This window comes from Hypomesus transpacificus, chromosome 23 (assembly GCF_021917145.1).
Source record: "Hypomesus transpacificus isolate Combined female chromosome 23, fHypTra1, whole genome shotgun sequence".
Lineage (NCBI taxonomy): Eukaryota > Metazoa > Chordata > Actinopteri > Osmeriformes > Osmeridae > Hypomesus > Hypomesus transpacificus.
Genome location: NC_061082.1, coordinates 10,992,734 through 11,013,483, shown reverse-complemented (window position 1 = coordinate 11,013,483; position 20,750 = coordinate 10,992,734).

The window sequence follows — 20,750 nt, the reverse complement described above, 5'->3', positions numbered from 1 at the left end:
TCTCATATTATTTCACATGTCACAGCTTGAATACGTAAAAATAATTTTTAGACCTTTTGTAGTCTGGATTCACTGACTGATATTTATACTGCTCCTTGCGATCTGTATTTACAGTCATGGTGCCGATTTTTCAAAACCTTTCTGACCTGTCTTCTGAAATGTGTTCTTACGGACTTTACGTTAAACGGAGGTTTAACGTAAGAAATTCAACATATATGATGTAATTTCTTTGTAATCATCCAAAATAATGCTAAGTGTATATGGGTATTTTTCCAAGTAGGCCAATGACTGGTCGATACGTGCGATCGATGCATTGAGTGGACAACGTGTTTTGAGTGGGCCGCGCATCGTTTACTGAGTGGGCCGGTCTGACAGTAAAACTCCCGGGCCACTTTTTCCCCCCAGTCCGTCCCTGATCACAGGAATTCTAGCCAACCCACGTATCAAACCAGGCCCCAGCCTTTGAGGGGTGGTTTGACACTTGCTCCCCCCACCATGTTCAATCAGCAGACTAGCCGGTGATTTCTCAGTTGGCCCTGCCAGGCTCCTTATCCACGCTCTCAAGACATGATGGATGAAAACAATCACCCTGGATCATCAATCAGTCCAGCCACTGCACCAGGACAAAACATTATTACCAAGGGGGACACACCAGGTGAAAGATAGATGTCCATCTCTCTTTGTTATATTTATTTATCTAGCTTTTCCTGGTATATTTTTTCCTTCCCTTTTTGATTAACAAATATAATTTGTCAAGGTCACATGCATTTTTAGTTTCTATAAGTTACTGATGTAAATGTGATGGTTGTACACACTCCTTACAGTAATACTATATAACAGGAGAAATCATAGCCATAGGGGAAAACATTTACTTTGAAGATGGACTGCTGCTGAATGCACAGATACCACAGTGATTTCAATCTTGGGAGGATTGAATCCATGATCACTTCAGTGTAAGTGTTCCATGATCATTGAGTTTCTCAGTTGTCCAGTATATATTAGAAGCAAGTTAGCCTGGAAGAGCGTTCGTTAACACGTAACACAGCCTCCAATGGAAATTTAGAATGAAGAATTTAGGGTTATAGTTAAAAGGTTACAAATGACAAAGAGGATCTTATGGAGCTAGAAAGCTGACAAAAATATCTGAATTTGAATATGAAAAATCTGAAATATTTGTGTGTCGAATTTCATAAAACTAAAACATTTTGCTGTTGAATATATAATATCTGAATTATTTGTATGCCGAATTTAATAAAACTGAATTATTTTAATCCAAAAATACAAATTTCTAAAATTCAGATTGCAGGAATTCAGATTCAGTCTAATGTAATTATTCATTACAAATAATTCAGTCTACTTTTCCCTGTGAAGGCAAGCTGTTTTACCTTTGGCCTAGTTCAGACAAAATCTGAATCTGAATTTCCGCAATATGAATTTCAGCAATCTGAATTTCAAGAATCTTCAACAGAAAAAGAGTAGATCCGTTACAGCCTCTTATGGGTATAAGTTGTTAGTGTTTATAGATTTGATTTCTGGATATTTCTCAGGAGTTGATCTCCACTGTGAAGTAGAACACTTATTTAAAGGTCATCCCGTCCCTTGATTCTCCAGTAGGCTGTTTCACCAGTCCGAAGGCTAACTCTTTACTTAATGGACAGGTGTAGAACAAACCCCAGTCCTGTCACTGAGAATTGAACTGCGATAAACTTGATGATGGATGAGGGTGTCAGTCACTGAGGCAGCGGTCCACAGGATGGGACTCAGGGCCGCTCAAGGGAAAAAACAGTCTTGGAATTTGATAACCAAGACTCTCGATCCAGTGAAAACGTCACAACTTATTCTGTATTCTATACGTTGTAGAAGATAAGATAAGTTGTGTGAAGGTTATAATGGGCTCAAGTGTCCACAAATATATTAGCAAGCTGGATAATTTGCAGTCAGTAAAGGCTGAAATTCCTGACCTCTACATATTTTAGTTAGGATTGAGGTGATGAATTATGGAAAATGTCAATCATAGATTTATACTGTATTTTACCCAAACGTTCTGTCTGCCATGCATTGATAGTACACTAATGGGCCGCAGAGCTCTGGATGTTATGGAAGATGGTTGAAGTTCTGCTCTGTGATTAGAAATAAAATATCAGGAATTCAGAATTGTGGGCTCAGACCTAGTTTGCTAGGTCTGCAGTTTCTGTGATACAGAGATAAGTGAACAGATTCTATTACCTTGCAGCAAGGCTATTGTACAGTGAGCCAGCAGTACATATCTTGGCAATGCGTGTCCAATACAATATCACAGTCAATCTTTAGATTTATGAGTGTATTCTCATTTCATACTGAAAATAAATGAATCCAACACACCATGATTCTAATGTGGGAAATTAATTCTTTGGAACTACAGTTCTAAAACTCAGTGTGAATGGTTTGAGGTTGTCATGGTCATAGCGTTCCCATGATTTGATTTGTTATCTTTTTTAGTTGTTCATTGGAATAGTCTAAGATGTGATAACATGGAGAATGTTGGGCATTTGTCTTGTTTACTGACTGGTTGAAGGACATATTTCTCATTAAACACAGAGCTTCTTTAATTAACTGTAGAGCTGGCGGGAGTCCTGCAATCTCTGTATTGACTGGGCTGTGTTCATTAACACGGTGTCCCAAAGGGATTAATTGGAATAGAGGTAAATTAGAGAACTAACAATAACACTGATCGGATCTCTGTCTAACAAACTTCCCACCAAGGTGGTAGGGGCCAAATTGCAAGGTAAACTCAAGTACTAATCTGAATGACGATGGGAAGGCCTTTGGCTATGTGCTGAAAAGATTTTTTTTAAATGATGAATGAAGAAACAATTTTCCTCAGTATTTAGTTTGAGGTGAACGTCACATTATTTTACATGCAAGTTTGCTAGACTGGTACAACAGATTACAAAGTGAGACAAGATCCATTAGAAACCTGAGGTGTGAGTTGCCTTCACGGAGCGAATGTAAAGTTTGTATTCCATTACTTTGGAAACTGGGGCACAAGTAAAGCTTTTTTCAGAACCTCAAAAGCTCAGCTTTGAAGAAAGTTTTACAATCAATGCTTTTCATTTGATTAGGCTCATGAAGACCACCAGCTATTTGGGTCCAGCCACTTAAAGAAACCATGTTCCAGAACCTAATCCAATATTCTGTACACCACGGAGTTGAACTAGAGCTGGACTGTTGTCAGCCATTTTGTTACAACAGCAAGTCTCTTTCAGACTAGCTCTCCGGGGCAGGGAAATTGTATACATCCTTTGCTTTCTACCCATCTGCCAAGCCATGTCAATTTCGTTCCCCCCTCTGCCAAGGCTGAGGGCATGCTGATTTGGGGTGGGGAAGGCCCTTTGGGACAGCAGAAAATGGGATAATCACTCCCAGGGCCACTATTACACATGTGGTTGTGGTTGGGTGGGGGGCGGATCTCAGCCAGAGCAGGCCCCCGGACGCTCTCTCACCCTTTCCTCTCATTCCGGATCCATTTTCCATATTTATTTTTCCCCTCCCCAGTGGTACAGAGAGATGGTGAAATAGAAGATGACAGCTATTACCCTCTGTGGACACGACGTGAGGGCCTAGAGGAAACGCTGGCCATTAGCCCGGAGAGGAGATGAGCCACGACCACCCATGTAATCGCTTTGCACTTGGGGTCCAGCCAGCGATATTAACAAATAACAAAATAAAAATGCAGCACGGGATTCCAGCTCCTCATGCTAGAAAGATTCTTCCCTTTGGCAGGTAAAAAAAATAATAAAATAAAACTTAGATCCTAACTACAACTGTTACACCACCCATTCCATAATTGTGCACTCATTGGATGAAACGGAGCTGCTTGTCTCTGTACCACTGTGTTCGACCTCATGGCTGGGAGCGGCATGAGACTGTTGAGGGGATGAAGTGAGCGAAGACAGGATGTGACAGGATGGGGTGTTCTAAAGCAGGCTGTACAAGCCCCAAACGGCTCTTTTTGACTGAAAGGTCAGGCGGTGATCATGGGAGGCCCCAGGCCTGTCTGAGCTGGCGGGTGGCTGGGGGAACCTGAGACGGCCCGGCGTCTGCAGCTGGCAGGGAGGCTCTCGCTCCGCAGGGAGGGTGGGGAGCGTCAGGTGATCCATGCGGATGAGAGACGGAAGCGATCTGGCCCTAGGGAGGGAGGCGGGAGAGAGAGGCAGAGAGTAGGTGACGTGTCGTCTGCAACGTCACATCACATTGGTCAAACAAAGCAACAAGACGGAATCTACTCTTAAAATAGGATGTTCAACCAGGTAGCGGAGAAAAGAAATACAATGAAAGTATGAGAAACATTGAAAGACATATTATGCTGGGTAGTAGCATCAAGAATAAGACTCAGAGAGACAGCTCGGCAAACGGACCTAGATTTGATCCACACAGACATCTAACAAGTGAGGTGATATCTCAAGGACAGAAGACGAGTCTCGGAGTGCAGTGCAGCCCCAGACACCTGCATATCCACTGAAACCAGACACACTTCTTACACTCCCAGCTAAATCAATTAACGAGGTCATCTATAATTTAGGAGTATTGATCTGCAGCAGCAGCTGCGTTAATTGTGAACACACTCATGTTGCGCGGAGTGTGAAAAGCACCCTGTGTCATCTGATCACTATGCAAATCTAGAAGATTTGTGCTTTTTACCCTGATCTTTTAGGACATGCCTGTGTATTTTGACAGATATCCTAACACATTGTTCAGCCGTGGTTAAGTGGGACTATGTTTCCAAATGTTTCTGTAAACTCAAATATTTCAACATTAATAAAAAACGTCAATTGTGACATTTATAAAAAGCATCAAATATGTGAATATGTGAATATTGCACTAGATATGACATTCAGAGGACAATGCCTTCACGAAAAATTATGAAGTTTTCAAAGACAAAAAATACTTTTTTTACTATACTACAACATCTATAAAAAGCGGGGCTTTAAAAGTCTTTTCATCTGCACTTGCATGTGTGATAACAGAGCTCAATGTTTCTTTTTTTTTTCTTTCAACTTGCCTTTTTAGTACAAACATATTGATCTCTATCAACCTTGACTGAAGTTATCAAGCCCAGACATTTGTTTGGGTCTCTGCCCCCTGATGTGCCAGAGAGAATGCTCTTACCGAGATTGCCTCCATCTCATGAACTAACATATGTGATAGTGTTGCAGTCCTGAGCAAAAAAAATAGTTGACCCTTTTAATTGAAAAGATTACAAACACTTTTAACTAATTTGAGTTCAGTTATTCTGTCTTTTCATTGGTATAACTCCACCAAACCTTAAAAATCCCTTGATTTTCTGAGTTATAAGAATCAGGGAAAGCATACAGAATCTCGTAAAGGATTTGACACTGGTTATTAATCATTCAGTGTTAGGACAGGCATTCATTATGCCCACTTTGAAAATGTAATTACAATTCAGTTTGCTTCAATTGTTTAATCTCACCTGAAATTTGGAGTGTATTGAAAAGCATTTTCAACAAAATGGTGGTTTTCACAAAATAATCACTATTCAAACAGAAGTAATAGGTAACAGTAATGTGAATCAGATCACTGGCAAAGGCTAAGATTAAGGTGCATTTGAGTTTAATGCAGGGAAAGGGAAAGCAAATGATTCATTCTCAACATGACTAGATAGCAATCTGCTATCAATATCCCCCTGTCTTGCACACATCGATACATGTTCATACATTGTAGGTTAATAACGGCTTATCTATACCCATGCATTATTCACATATATTCATCAACTACGTCCAGATGTAACCATGGCCACCACTACGAATTCATAATTATTCATGTAATGTCAGGGAAACCATGAAGGTGTCTGTCGCTCTCGCTCTCTCTCTCTGTCTCTGAGAGGATTTTGTGTGTACTCCATTTTTCTGGGGATTGGTTATTGGCAGCATTCACAGTCTCAGCATTCCCAGCCATGATAGATGGGCCAGGTGGCAGGGTCCTTCCTCTGGGTGCTCAGAGAGTTGCTGCTCCATCATTTTACACAACCTTACATGTTTGATTATGCTGTTGCAGGGTCTTCCTAGCCAAGTAGTACACAGCAAGTTTACATCTTCATGGCTGAGTGGCTACAACGGCTACAGTTTCAATACTGGGGTCCATGTAAACTCACAGATACACCCATCCATGTCTGACACCGTAATTGCGATTGTTATTTGCGGTTCTACTGACATTATTTATCAGAACGTGATGAAAGGTCGGCTATCCATTTTATGTTGTAAATGTGTCATATCACTACCGTAAGCACTGACGACTAGAGATGATTAAGATGGAAAATGCAAGTGTTGTCAGATGACAAAGTGATTCAATTTCTTTCAGTTTTTTTGCTCACTCTTCCCAGTTGTTGACTGGCTGTCCATCAAAAGCCCAGCATGTGATGCGATGAGATCAGATGATGATTTTCTATTGGGGAAAGAGAGCCTGCCAGTCACTTCACAGCAGAGATAACGTTTTGTTGTGCAGACATGATCTAAAAACCAAGACATGAAAAGCTTGTTGAAGATACCAGGCATATATTATATATTTAACCACTCCAGATAACCCCCTCACCTCCCACCCTCACACACAAACACACATACACACATATGTGCAACCTACCCCCTAAGGCTTTCCTTCACATGTAGCTACTAAGAGATTGTTTATGAAGCATTGGCTGGATGAACGTATTAAAGGGTCGTCACTTTGAACATGATCAGCACAGTAATTATTCTAAAGATATTCCTGTTAATGTGCTAGTTAGTGAGAAATGCTGTCAAATATTTTAGCTTGGTGTATTTTGTAAATGTGGTGTTTGATGCTGGTTGATGCTGCGGGATACAGTAATGAGGCAGGGTAAGTCTGAGACCTGGAATTGCTCATCAGTGATTTCACAATAAGTATAATGTTCTAAATGTGGTAATATGTTACAGATACAATGGTATTCCTGTGAACATACCCTCCTGCACATGATCCTCCCACTCCTTTGGCTACAGTACTTTCACTTTTTTGTTCAACCTTGCAGCTTGACACTCAAAGCATTTTTCTATTAATTTAAATTTATCAATTTTAGCAAGACATCCCAAAAGTCCAATTCACAGGCCATCTGCTCCCGTTCCTATAACAAATCAAAAAGCTAATAATGTATCAATGTATGTTAAGTCTAACTTACGGCACATTTTCGCTTCATGTTCATTCACTGTATCTCTGTCCACACACAGTTAATGCTTCTACAAGCCAACATCAAGCCCAACAACTGCCATTTTCAGACTTGATATTGTAAGAGTATGAGATGCAACCATGGTGAACCCCTCAAATATATTTTTCAGACAATTTGAATTTCAAAAGGAAGTACTGAAATTATTTGATCTAGCACAAGTAGGGGATAAAGCTGCGTTCGCTGCCCTGCAAAGTGCAATCTTCAAAGCTCTTACCCCCCTGTTGCAGCCGGCCTACAGAGCAAGTGGGGAGGAGCTGGACACTTTGAAGTCCAGAGAATATCTGAGACATATTGGTCATCTGATCAAACTGAGCCTTTATTACGACTGCGGAGAGTTATGACGGATCCGTTTTGGTATTAAAAAGAAACATTAATATATACAAACTCAATAATGTATGTTTTTTATTCATTTAGTCATTCATTTATTTGTATAACATTTTATTTCTCCGGACTAAACTGACGTCCAACATTTTGTATTATTAATATTAATATTATTTATATAAAAAAAGAAATTGTTACCACAAAAGTGTTGAATGTTCCAAGACTAGCCATTCCCCAACCATTCAGTCTGTTATAAAACTCACTGTCCTGAAGCTGAAATTATATGATGAGCCTTTGATGGAGCCGTCTACGGATCTGTTCTTGACGTTCTACTTGTTTCACACTTACAGAGTTCCTCAGCCTCACATAGTCTTTTTAACAGCTTAAGTGGATACCCTGCAATTAATTGAAAGGAAGCTGTGAAGTTAAACACAACTGAGGGTTCCTCATTCTGCCTGTTTTCAGATGCTTTATCATTGGATGGAGTTTCCACAGGTGTGATTCATGGAAAACATCATTAACTATTTCTGTGGACTTCTGTCTCAGAACTGTGGAGCCGAGTACTGGAGGACCCAGCACAGCTAATCATAAAACTCAAAATAACACTGTTTAGTGCTTCCTACTGTTTACAGGTGTTGCTGCTGTGATGGGTAGCTTCATCGTCACGATGTGGTGCTCCAGATAGTTACTACTCTACTCCCTTCCTACCAGACTTCTTTTAACCGTGCAGTATCTCTCCATCTCTAGATCTATAGCAATCTCTCCCACTGTCTCCTCTCTTTCCTTTCCCTCCCTGGTAGGGTGTAGTTATATCACTGGATTAGATGTGAGTAGTTTGATTAATCATACTTTTTCATTTCTTTTGTATTTTCAAATATGTATAATCCTCTCTGACTCTCCCCAAAACCAACCCTGCATCATCGTTAGAAGAGATGGATTTTGTGTTAGGACTAATCCTACAAGACTGTCGCTATCTTTTATGATGTCTTATCTGTTGTGCAACATGCAATCTCAGTAACACTTGGTAAGCCTTGTCATATTGCATTTGCTATTTCATTCACATAATGGCTGCACCTCCAGACATCGCTTCACACAGTTCTGCATGAAAACACTGTGCCAGACAGGCCTCATCTCCATTGACCTTCTGTTCCTGTTATCACATTAAGCACAATGTGAGTGTCACCGCCTGTGTGTTGTCTTATATATACACATGTCCGTTCTTGTATATATTTTTTAGCTTTTTGGCTTAGAGTTACATCTTTAAAAGATTGGGACTTTCATCACTCACTTCATGTGGCATGTAGACCAAACGTTTCCTTTGAGATCTGACGGCTTGTTTAATCTGACTTCTGATTAGACTTACAATGTTTTTTTGTGTGCATTGTTTTCATCCAGGAGGGTTTGTATTCCTTGTTCACAGAAGCTACCCCGAGGATACCAACTTCAAAATGGTAATTTACCACATATAGTTGCTCCATTAACAGTGATTACAAAAATAATTTGTACCTCTGATATTCCATAGATCTCCTGTTTGTTCTATATTTTGGTTGATCTCTTCGTCTTTCCCTCTCACACTCAGAGTCCTCTGTTAGTTGCTGATAGGCCTGAATGTATGGCAGTGGGACATTCCCATGGTAATAAGCAGATCCATCTGACTTGTTTGAATGAGGTCTATGTACCCTGTGGGAACAGCTGCTTTCCCACCTGTCTCCATTGCCTTCATCCACTGTGCTTATTTTACTGTGAACCACCTGAGAGTCTGAGCTAATACGAACCACTGAGGCAAAACAAATTGCCAAAATAGGAATTTGCTTTCAAAGGAGTTTAACAATAAGGAATTAAAGCCCTAAAGTATTACTAGTTCCAGCAGCAGGGTTGCGTAGTAGTTTGGAATAAAATGCTAAGACGAACAGCAAACAGTCAAACTAAAAATCTCAAAAAAGTTGGGGGATCATCTGAAGGTCATCCTTATACATGCTCAGGTGTGCTGAGTCATGGGGATGGGGTCGGTACATCTCTGTTGTGGCAATCCAGATGTGGTTCCAGTCCAGCCTGCTACTGGTGGGGTTCAGTCATCCAGAGAGCCGCCCAATACTGCAGCTAAATGATCCAATATATCAGACAGGCCTGCATTCCTGGCCATAAACAGAACTTCCTGTGCTGTTATATTGACCAACATTTTGGACCAACTTTAATTTGATATACCTAAATGTATTAGTTATTTCTCAAATTGTATTTATGATTGGGTTCAAACTCATTTTGATTTCAGATTAATGAAACATTAACTTTCCCAAATATAAAAACAACTACATTCACACAAAGTAAAACAAGTACAAATATTATTTATTATAAAGACCACTTTTTTCTTTTTACTTTGTTGTAATATTTTTTTCTCCATTTGTAATAAACAATTATTTACTATTACATCTATATATAGTTTTCCCTTTAGATAAAACAAAACAAAAATGTAATCACAAATTATAAATTATAGAACAGCTGCAAACAGTGACCAGAGTTCTCCGGCTCATTTAGAACTTTGGTGTAATCATACAATATAGGTAACTATTGCAGTGTTCACTAAGAAAGTCAAGCAAAACAATGAGACTGCTACCAGACAAATCATGAGAAGATGTAACAGCTTGGGTAGAAATCTAGCTTGCCATCTTACACTCATAAGGTGACTATAAACTATATCCAAACTAACAGCTATCAACAACCCACAAATCAAAAACACAACCTCAACAAAACAAATTTAAATAATGCTTTTTCGAACTACATAAATCCCCCAACAGAGTCCCTTTTGTCCTGCTGCAAGGCATGATGGGAACCAAAAGCGTTTCTGCTACAATAGTGCTCTTTACAGTAATAAGACAGGATCGATTCCCCGCCGTGCCAAATGACGTTGTGTCCTTGGGCAAGGCACTTCACCCTACTTGCCTCGGGGGGGAATATCCCTGTACTTACTGTAAGTCGCTCTGGATAAGAGCGTCTGCTAAATGACTGAATGTAAAAGTAAGACATAGGCTGAACCAAAAATATTCAAGCAACAATTTCCACTAGCCTTTTTGCAATATGCCAACTCCTGATTCAACACAATATTCACAACACATAAAGTATGGTGAATTAGCTTTTCGGACACAATTAAAAGCATTTCTAAGTAGCAGGGGCGTTATAGGCCTAATTGTAAACTTCACTTGCATTTAAATAGATCCAACGGAATGTTTTAAGCATTATGAATGCGTTTATCTGTTACACTTGAAGGCATTTCCAAGTAACATGAACCTAGGTATCAGAGAGACCTCTCCAGCCACCGGGTAAGTATGACATAGGTTGATAGGTCTGCAACAGGCTTCATACTGAATCTTGGTGACAAAAACATGACAGTTACTTCTCCACCAGTAAGTGCTTTGATGTGGTAATGCCAATTAGAGAGTAATTTACTAATGTAAACAAGTGGTAGTGGTAGTATATTCTCTCTTTGTGTCACCCATGGTGACATTATCAAAATCCTAAAACATTCTACACAATGAACACATAATTACAGCCAACAATATAATCGCAAACACACCGTATGAACACTACTGAATTACAACCAGCTTACTAGCTTGATCCATACAATTAGCTTAACAAAATCTACTTCAGTTAACCGCACACTATGATGGGAAATAAGGCAGCGGTAAACAGAGGTCACTCTAATTCTCATTCACTAATACAACTGTACTTAAAATGTTGTTTTGGAGTTGGCCTAACTCAAAAGGTCTAGTGGAACAGGTTGCCTTATTGTTTTGTGATGACCCAATGTCTTATCTGTTAGTGTTGACGGGAAAATTCAAATGTGTCTTTAACAAAAAAGCAATTAAGCTGATTTAAAGCAGTTTAAGCAGTGACTAAAGGTAATCTGAACTCGTTTTTTGAGTGTATCAAGTCAATAAAGTTAATTTGGCGTTTGTTCTGATGTGACGTCAAACCCAATGGTTGTTTTCATTTTGTCTAGGGGGCGTTACTTGCTGTTTTTGACACCAAAATGAACAAAACTGGTTTTATCCAGAAACCATGATTTTGAATTAGACCAATGTAAAAATGCACTTAAAACAAATGACACGGGCATTAAAGTTTTTACAGTACAGCTTGAAGACATGGTTGCTCAATGTTCTATCCTGAGTTTTTATTTGTTTGGTTTTTTACCCCTGTGAGTAAATACAACATGCTGGCGTCGAGCTGAAGTCCTAAGATTGCAGTATTACACCGCAAGTGTTTTTTTTTGGCTCTCCTAGATGAATATATTCATGCCTGTATCTACACCTGTTCATTTGATAGATGTTTGTGTCTGTTGTGCACCAAGCAATCTTCTGCAAAGAGAAGCACCTGAGCTCAGCTCGTCAACTGTCGATGGTTACACATATGTTTTTGAGAACTGGAGAGTTTGTCAGGGATGAACGACAAAGGAAATGGAGACCTGTGTTTTAAACACATGTATGCTTGTGGAAGTCAAGAAGAACTACAGAGAAATACTGTGGCAATCATTTATAGTTATACATCTTCAAGACCAGTATATAGAAAGTGATCAAATAGACAGGACCACATAATTCACAGACATCTGAGAAGACATTGGGAAATTATGAAATATACTGTATAACATTGTATATTTTTTATACCGTAAACACTGAAGTTGAATTCACCTCAGGCTGAACTTACCCAAGTCATAGTTATAAAGTTATACAGCCCTCTCATATTTTCCTTTGAGAAACAAAAGGAGAAGCCAGAGATACATCATGGCTGGTTTGTGCGGCCCCTGTGTCAGGTGACAGAGATAATGACAGCCACATCCCCTCAGAGGACATGTCCTTATGCACCTCTCTCCTTTTTTTAACACACACAACACACACACACTCAGAGATAACAAGGTCTGCTCCTTCTGCCTATCTACCCCATAACAGCAACTTGATCTGCCTTGTTGTGGCTTTCAGGGCTGAAAGGGGCCCCTTCATGACTTCTAGGCCTTGCTTCAGACAACAGGGGGAAGATGAGAGAGCAGGGCTCCAGAGTAATGGGGTGGCCGTCATTAGAACTCCGGATAACTCGTCTCACACCCACATACTGCAAACAATCTTTACCTCCACCCCCTTTCCCCCCCTCCCTCCTCAGCAGAGTGCCAGCTGGAGATGAAGGACTTCTCCTGAAGGCAGATGGAAGCGTCTTGCCCACAACGCTGTAGTTAAACCTCAAACCGGGCATTGTTTGGATTCGCTTTTACTACAACTCCCCTCCTTTGTGGTTACTCAGAACCCCTTGCCTCGACAGCAAATTGCTAGCTTTTGATTAGGCCATTAGTGCCATGAATAAATTGAGCTAGTATGCTCACATGAGCAGGAAGAGTTGCTGCTGATAATGGTGATACCCTGCTGACTGTAAATACCAGGCTTTCGACAGAAATGGCTTGATGGAAATACCTTTCCAATCCTCAGACATGAGTTCCTCACCACTGTTGCCACTGTCAAAAAACCTTGTTGCCCAACAGTAGCAGTACCGGGACCATCAGCTACAAGGAGGATGAAGACTGCAGAGGAAGATTATGTGAGCTAAGGAGACGTGTACACTGTTAAGAAGGGATCAAGAGAAAAAGACATTCAGCTGTATTGTATAATCCCTGTGATATCCAAAATAAGGAAAATCCACAATATTTTTAAGACACCAAAATATCTGACTGCGAGGGAGCTTTCTTGGAGCCACAAAATGAGACTATGTCACGCGAGACTGTGACGTGCAGTGTTCAGAGGAAAATCTAAGTTCCTATGCAGATTAATGCTAATGCTTCATGTTTAGGAATTCACACTGTGGCACCCAGTGATGAATTCATCAGGAAGTAAATGAGTTAAAACAGGCTAACCAGGAGATCAAAGATCCATCCCAGGCATTTTGTTCTAGTCTGTATGTAGAATGGAAGTTCAGTAATGATGAACTGGGAGTCTGTCCATGCAACTGTCATATTGTATCTCTTTTTGTCTGCTTTTGGTCAAGTAAACACACATTTATTTATTTATTCGTAACTTAATTTACACACATTATTGAATCAGTATCATCATTTGTGGCCTTCAATTCCAACCCCAGCTAAAGTCAATACGGTCATTTCTCATAGAATAACTCCCCAGGCAATGGCACTTGTGGTTGTTCACAGTTACTGCAATTAATTACTCAACGCACTGTACTCTGATCTACATCTACCACGGAAATCAAAGGGATTAGTAAAATCTGCATGAGAATAGTTCCACTGTCTTTGTATGGCCTACATGTGGCCTACAAATGAGGGATTTACTATGTGTCCACTGATCTCTATTGGGGTATTCAGCACTGAGGCATCAACATTTCCCTATGTCGTTCAGTAGGATCATCTCTAACAAATCTGTTCCACTATAATCAGGATGGTTGTTTTTTTGTTTGTTCTATAAATCTAATCCAGTTTTGGCTTTGAATGAATACTGAAAGATTTCAGATTGGATTCGTATTGCCAGTGGAATCACCATAATCGCAATCCCTCAGGGAATATATGGCAGCAACACAAACCCCGGCTTGTGAAGGTTCTCTTTATTCTGCGGTTGGCATTTTGGTCGGGCATGGGATTGATTTGAAATCGGCACCCTTATCTATGTCCGCCATCCCACGGCAACTGATGGGAGTGATATTGTCGTTTTTGTCACTCTGGTAGTGCATATGGCATTATGGGATGCCTGATCGATGGTATCACACAGAGATGTAGACTCCCAGATCAATGCTACAGCTGATGAGAGCTGAAAGACGGCCGACTTGCCACTAGTTCAATTGTCTGTCAAGTGACACACTCTCTGCCTGCACATGTCTTCCCTTTCACCCTTGAAACGCAATGATGAGCAACCTTGATTTCTCTTTTTTTTCTCTCTCATTGCTGTCTGTAGTGTTTTGTTGTGGAGAATCCAATACTCATTCAGGTGTCAGAGTCATAATGAGCATGTCTACTGTAGTGTAGAACCACAAGCATGGACTGAGAGGAAAATATGTTTTCTCTGTGATTCCTCACAAAACCAGGAAATGTACGCCAGATTATCGTCATCCAAGGCCCACCTATGTTATGTGTGCCTGTAACAACAGCACAATGCTGTTTCCCAGGGGGCTCTGTAAACGATGCTTCCTCCGTGGTGGAGATTCTGGTTTGATATTCTGCACTCATCTGCTCCCATGGTGTTGTGTCCCAGCCCACAGCAGCTGAGTAATGAACCTTCCTGCCAGAACTGACCTGTTTCTTCAGCCTGATAGCTGAGTAGCTGTAGGGCTTAAACACATCTTTATAGGACACACAAGGAGTTATGGCATGCACCAGCTCTCTCCGGGAAAATAAATAAATAAATTGAAAATCAAGAACAGCTAAATAGATAAAACCACCCAGCTAATGCGCGGCCATAAAATTCTGTGGACAGTGTGATCCAAATTGATCAATACGATGCTGGATTTTATGACTGGGGAGCTTAATATTTTGCGACAGTAACAAACCCAGTAAAACCTGGCAATAAACACACCCACACATGCAATCCTGCACTGTTGGATTTACATTGCTGCTTGTCAGAAAACAGGGTCTCTCACACTGGTTTATCTGGACAAATGCAATCTGTTAATCTCCAGTTCTCAGTGTACTGTACACACTACAGGATCTCAGAGGAAACCGATCCCATTCTTAGATCCACATATGTTTTTGGATTTTTAAGTCATATTATTGTTTTCATTAACGAAAACAACCCTATTTTTTGAATGCCAGGTTATGGTTTGTGATAGCTTTGAAGGAAACAACATCAAAACGAACACCACAGTCCAACTCTACTGATGCCCAGACAAGGTGTTCTGTGATGCACATGAAGTTGAAGTACAGCAGACCAATATGGCTAAAGTGTTTTAACAGAAGTTTTAGCTCTATGCTAAAATAAACCTTATCTGCATCCATGATGTTGTTTTGCCCAAGGATCTCAAGGTCGGAGTGATAATGCAGAATCAGGTTCATGGATTCCTCTTCTAAAGGTGAATCCAGCCCTACACCAGTAGTGGTGGTCCAGAGTCTTTGTGACTCTGCGGCTGGGTGTTTCACCAGGCTATTTGTCTATGTGAGGCAGACAGGGAGTTTTGCCCCACACCGGTAACGGGTGTAAGACTTTTCTGTGTACAATATATGAAACAGTCTTAGCATACATAGTAGTACAAACTTGATTTGCTTTTATATTTACAGCTGTGTTTAACACAATAAAAGACTAAATGAAAGTCATTATATTTTCACCTACATTATGCTTTACAGTATGGCTATCATACAATTGATGTATGATTGGCATACATTTATACTTACAATACCATTAGTTACAAGTTACCATTAGTGTCTTGGCAATGGTAAGTGAGCTGGTATTATTGATTTGTCACACATTAAATACAAATGAATACATTCCTTCAGTTTAAGAATGTAAAATGTAAAATATTGAGTCAGAAGTTGGCACTTAAACACGGCATATTTCTAAAGACCCATTCAGGCCTCATTCAACGGCCTGGCCACCTTAGTCAGACATAATGACAGGTTCCTCTCAGGGTAACAAGTGGTCCCACATATGTGACTTTCATATTTCTCTCTGCTGAATCCTCAGTGGACACCTAGATGGGTTATTACCAGCTCAACCTTATTAGTCCAGTTCCCTGACAGAAAGGGTTTCGCTCCATCTAATCCTACTAACTACAGGAAGAGAAAGAGAGATGTGTTGATCTGGGAGGGGGGACAGTGCCCTACTCTTCCACCCTCACCTCACTCGCATGCCAAAGTCATGTTCAAACAATCCTACAGGCGTTGTAGCATTGCTCCATACATCATGTATCGCTGCCTTTCCAGCGTTACCGTGTGACTAGCACTTTGGTCATACAGCCAATTATACTGTGCACAATGCACAATCCCCCCCCCATTAGAAAGACAGAGGCTGCTGCAGTGTGTCAACCCCCCTTCAAAGCGCTGTTGCCTTTTGTGCATAATTGATTTTGAGGCGGGAAACTATATGTGTTCGTTCTTTTCGCTTTTGGTGTGTAGGCATGAATACTTTATAACCCATTTTGGTGTCCCAGATAAGTCATGTGGTTAGTAAAAGTAAGAAAGAAATGCAACTTCAAATGCCACCACCTGGAGAGAAACGTATAGACTGTAGGAAAGCTTGAGGCGTCAGGACTCAGTAGTTAATGACACGCATAAGGGGATACGCTGCATGTCTGCATCACATTGTATGTGACCATATTTATAATTGGCATGATATTTTCCATGTTAGACTCTCAATAGCCTCTGCCTATTAGACTCACAATAATGGTGCATGGAAAACACATTTTCCATACAAGCAATTCTTAATTTATCGCATATAGACAATATGCATTTGCAGGCAAATCTACAATGTAAAGGTGAATTCCTAAACAGCATTTCACACCATTTAATTAAACAACACACTCCACCCTAAATTTACAGTAACACCCACCCTAACTTCGAGCCTATGAAGCATTTACTATTTTTCAGAGATCATGAGGATTCATAGCTCCATGACACAATATCTTCTAGATATCCCATCAGAAGAACATGTTAGAGACCCGTCTGTCTCTGCTGTTTGCAGACGGTGTCCAAGGTCTAATTATGACGACCCAAATTGCCCCATTGGTAGCATTAGATAAGCATAAGTGCAGTCAGACCTGGTACAACCTCCACTGAGTCAATTTCATTTTGCCGAAAGCAGCCCTCAATGCATCCACATTTAATTCCTAAAGAAAACAGCAGGTGGGTGTTTGAGATTGTCGGATTTCACCTGACAGTAATCCTTGCATACTAGACTGAAATGGTAATGTATTCAGGCCTCGGAGGTCCTTCTGTACTGCGCTCAGCTGACAGTACCATCTCTTCTCCAGCCAGGGGTCCTGGGGGTCACCAGCACACTCCAGCTCTGCATTCGGTGATTACAAGCTGGCAGTTGTCAGCTCTCAAGGGCAAGTGAAGCCTTAGGAGTAGTAAGCCCTTTTTTCTAGAATGCCATTATACATTCCCAACTTCAGAGATTTGGATTCTCAGTGATCTGAAAGGAGACTTTATTGGTCTGGTTTAGATGATTTTGTAGAACGTTGAGGCTGGCAGAGTCAGCAGTGCATGTGTTCTTTGTGCCCATGCTGCCCTATCCTGCACCATAACAGATGAGGAGTGACTTGTAAAAATGGCTCTTCTCATTCCACGATATCCCAAACAAGGGAATGTCAAGGCAGCCATACCTCCCATAGACATAGACTCGCATATCTGTCAGATATCCAATGCTCTTCCGGCAAAAACAGGGAATGTAATACTGTCTGTTTATATGCAGATTGCTTCCCACTTCAATATATTTGAACAAATCAAATCGGAGATGGCGCTGGCACTTCAGACTGAAAAGCAGCCTTCCGTAGATTCAGCTGTTTCAATCACCGAAAATGAATCTTTGAAGAAGCTGTCTATAGATTTCGAAGAGGAACGCTTCAGCTGATTTAGCCAGGATATTGCTGACTGTCCAAGACTTTTGTGTGCTGTGTCAATCAAAAGAAAAGGCATATTTTTTCAATGTGACCATTTATGAAATACACAATATGTTTCAGAAGTCACTGCCAAATTATTTCCAGAGTGGTTTGAATGCATCTCAATTGTCCTAAATGTTCCTGTTCCGTAAAATGAGATGAAAGCCATGATTCCAAACTGTTTCAAACCATTGATTATTTTCTCCCTGGGTAAAGTTTGCCCCTGGTCCTATGACAGATGACCAACAGTATAGGCAGAAATATGTGAAATAGCATATATCCACAGTTTTTGAGGGTGTAAACAGTACTTTCCAAAAAGATTCCTGTGTCAGTGATTGCTCTGCTCTCGTGGTCATTGTCTGGTCATTTCTGTGTGAGGTCGAGGGTTTCTTTCGCTCAACCTTAGGCTCATTATCTGGACTCCCAGAAGCAGACAAGACCAATGGCTCTCTCTTTGATGGTGCAGCTAGATGCCCTGAGTGAAAAAATTCAACAATTCTTCTCTTGCTCATTGTCATTCCTGGTATCAAGATCATTTTTCTTCCAACCGTCCAACTATTATTAACTTGTTCTAAAAGTAAACCGAGAAACTAAAAAACTTAAAAAAGAAGGAAATCATCATTGTTGACCCTTTGTTAACCATTGAAGTTGAACCCAGACGCACAACGATGTTCTCTGTGTGTGAGAAGCAAAAGGTTGAGTTACAACAAAGTGCCTCCTACTCGCTCCTCCAGGTAGTGTTCTTCTCAGATTGACCCAGGAGACCCATGTGAATCATCCCCTGGTATTAAAACCTCTTTCTGCTGCACCAGCTCCTGCCCACAGCAACTCTGCCCATGTCAGGGTTGGTTGTCACATTTCGAGAGGGCTATTTTGAGATGGAGAGTCTACTGCCATGTTGACCCACCTCTACTCAACTATGCAAAGCTTTTTGTAGTTCACTTGGTATGAGTGTGTGTGTGTGTGTGTGAGAGGAGTTTGCGTAAGTTTATGCAAGTTTGAATATGTGTGTGTCAGTGTGTTTGAACAAGTGTGTGTACTGTGTGTCCATGTGTGCATCTGTGTGTGTGTGGTATGATGTGTGCATGTTTGAACATGTGTGTGTGGTGAAGTAAATACGGGGCTGGCCCTAGGGTTTTGGGGGCCCTAAACAAAAAAATGTGTAGGGGGCCCCTTTGATTAGCAAAAAACTATTTTTTACAAAAAAGAAATTGGGGGGGGGGGCCCGAAACCAATCGCGGGGCCTTAAACAAAAGTTTTGTTTGCTTATTGTGTCAGGCCGGACCTGAATAAATACATACTAGAGAAAGTTGCTTCTTGCCTTATGCCAGTTGGAAAAAAAAACAGTGCAGCTAAAAAAAATGTTTGCTCCTTTTGTGTCAGAACTGTAGGTGACGGGAATTAATTTTGATAAAGAGACGCTCATTAATATATCTCTGCAGTTATTATGAACGCTTTCATCTTCAGACTCTGAGATAATAGAACCTGAATGAACTAGCGATACCTTATTGTGAAGTACTCATTGTAGGCTAGACAACTCTGTCTTTTTTTCACAGCATGTATGTTTCAGAATCTTAACTCAACCTTTCATCTTCTCACTGGCAGACGCAGAAAGGGAACTGTTTATTATCAATATTTTGTTTTACCTTGAGTGAAGTTTAACAAAGTAAACAAAGTTCACAAAGTATATTTTAAAGAGGAAAACATTCATTGGTGTATCCTTGTACCAAGTACCAAATGTTAACCAATTATGACCAACATATTTTGTTTGACCTTGAGTGAAGTTTAACAAACAAAGTTCACAAAGTATATTTTAAAGAGGAAAACATTCATTGGTGTATCATTGTACCAAGTACCAAATGTTTAGGAGACGGAATACATCAGAACGAGACTGTTCAATATTGTGTATTGCTTAGTCACCCTCCGTGTCCTTCAGTTACTTGTTCTGAAATGTAAGGGATCAGACCATCTAATTATTGCTAATGAATAGTAAATACTTTCTTCTTACTGCAGTGGCGCTGGGTACCTGTATTAAAAGGACATACTGTTTGAAATATATGTTGCTATTTAGCCACATGACCTTACCTTTACAAATTTGTATCAAACTGCTAAGCGACTCATCAGTAATTCTTTCAATACTAGGATAATCAGAAAAATGTGTGACAACCTCTTTCTTTATGTATGTTTCTGTCTCTCTCTTTATCTCCCCCCCTCTCTCTCTCTGTCTCCCTCTCTCACTCCCTTTCTCCTGCTGGTGTCACATGTGGAGTTCAGTTAAATGTCAAATGTCTGTTAAACGGTGAGCTCTGATAAGCTGTGTGAGAGTGGAGGGTGAGGGCACAGGACTTCTGTCCCCTGGCCTCGGTGAGAGCAGATGTCGGGGGGGGAGCAGGGGATGGACAGGCCTCCATTAGCCTGGCTGTCAGGCTGAATTAAAGCAGAAACCAGAGGAGGGACAGACACGTGGTGATGTCCCCGCCTCCTTCTCAAATCCATACCCATTCCCTCCAATTTATCCAGTAACCTTTAAAATATCGTTCATAGTTGCACAAGGTGGGGATCTTAAAAGTTGCAATCAATCTCTGTCTTACAATGAGAAAGCTACCAGCCCCAATAATTAATGTTTTTTTTC